The following is a 2,207-nucleotide window of genomic DNA, read 5'->3' as shown; positions in this document are numbered from 1 at the left end:
CCGGAATACCACACAGCAGATATGATTGCAAAAGGCTTGACCGAATTATTGGAGTCATGGAGTCTGAATGAAAACAAACACCTGTGCATCACAACTGATAGCGGTGCTAACATCGTGAAAGCCTCAGCACTCAATCACTGGACTCAGCTCCAGTGTTTTAGGCACCGTCTACACTCTGCCATCGGTGAGTAGCTTGATACTGAATTAAATTATTTATTTAATTTATTTATTTTCAATTTCTATGAGCATAAATACAAGTAAGATTTACATTGAAATGTTAAGACATTTTAGTAGTGCTCAAAAGGAGTAAGCAGAAGTTCAAGAACTTATAAGAACCTACCCCCGGAATTATAATCAGCTTTATTGACCAGGGTTTGGCACACAAACCAAATGTCTAAAGAATTATTATATAGTACCATATTATAAAACTTAAAAGTTATCAAGATAAATACTAAAATTTAAACAACATTTAAAATAATGTGTAACCAATATCATTATGGTTCATTGTTTAAAGTTATAATGATTTATAACATGGCGTTTAATAATACAAATTATGGTTTGCTTGTATTTCTAAATAACTTTTAAAATCTTTATTTCAGGTGCAGCATCCAAAGATAAGCGAGTGGAAAAAGCTGTTGCTGTGTGCAAAATAGTTGTTGCAGCATTTAGCTATTCCTGGACAAAGAAGAGAGATCTGGCTGAGGCTCATATAGAGTTTGGAGTCCCCACTCCCAAACTATGCACAGAGTCTGCAAACAGATGGAGCTCTCAACAAAAAAATTATTGCAAGAGTGCTGGAGCAACAGAAACCCATCTCCAAAGTGCTGGCTGCAGACAAACAGATGTGGCACCTGGTACCACAGTGGCAGGACATAGAGGTCTGGGAGTCTATGAATGAATCATTAGGTCCTCTGGTGGACTTTACAGACAGACTCTCTGGAGAGTCATATGTCACTGTCATATATAAAGCCTGTGCTCCATCTGCTCTGCTCTCAACACCTGCATGTGAATGAAGAAGACGCACCACTCACAAAAGAGATGAAGACCAAAATCATGGCATACCTTGATGACAAATATTCAGATCCTGACACAGAAAACATGCTCGACATGGCTACCTTAGTTTACCCCAGATTCAAGTTGGCATACTCTAAGAAAGACAGAGTTGAAGCCTTCAAAACAAGACTAGTGGCTGAAATCATGGTGCTGGCCAGTTCCATACAGGGGCTACGGAAGTACCAGGCAAGTTGATGAAGATTGCTTCCTTTTAAACTAATACAAGTTTTTCATATAGTTATTAAAATCTTTTAATGTAATATAAAAAATGTTTGTTTTTTTATTAGTTGTTAGTAAAAATCATCCAAATGAAAAGAAATAAACACTTGAAGTATATCAGTCTCTGTGTTATGAATGAATATAATTTGCAAGTTTCACCTTTTGAATACTGAAATAAATCAACTTTTTCATGATATTTTAATTCTATGACCAGCACCTGAAGTTGTTATCAAATAACTGAACATTTATAATGTAATGACCTATTTGAAGAGTTTCAGTGAGGCTTTGGAGCTCATCAAAGCACCAAAACAGCTCTGGTGAAGGTCACTAATGATATTGTCATGGCCTCAGATAATGGATTTGTGTCTGTACTTGTCCTGTTAGATCTCAGTGCTGCATTCAAAAAAGTGGATCACAAGGATACAGAATCCTGCTAATGACCAAGTTATTTGGATTATCTGGTGAGCTGAAACAGAGACATTGCTCAAAGCTGCAGGACTCAGGCCCTCAGGGACTGGAGTTTTACTCCTGTAATCTACATATTTATCAAGGAAAAATGTTAAAACAACTGTAAATTGATTTCATCATATGGTTACAAAAACGTTTGTTTCTAAAATGGAAGTAAGACGGAACATGACACAAGGCCAACAACACAAAGTTCATCTGACTTCTGCAAAGTTTTACTGCAGTATGCGCCAGTTGAGGCATTAGTACCTTCCTATTTTGTCTGATGCTACTGATTAGCATTCCCACTGTTTAAGATGGCAGCCAATATAGTACAATAAATACGGCCCAGACACTGTTCAAGCTTCTGAATGAAGTTGATAATTGTCCCACGTAATGCACACGTAATGTAGTCTGTATGATTGTGCCTATGTAGTTTGTAGACCATACCGGCCTCCACCAGTCCAGATTGCTGCCAAGGAGACCCCAAA

This window comes from Fundulus heteroclitus, chromosome 12 (assembly GCF_011125445.2).
Source record: "Fundulus heteroclitus isolate FHET01 chromosome 12, MU-UCD_Fhet_4.1, whole genome shotgun sequence".
NCBI lineage: Eukaryota > Metazoa > Chordata > Actinopteri > Cyprinodontiformes > Fundulidae > Fundulus > Fundulus heteroclitus.
The sequence above is the reverse complement of the archived record's forward strand: the minus strand, read 5'-3'. Positions refer to the sequence as shown.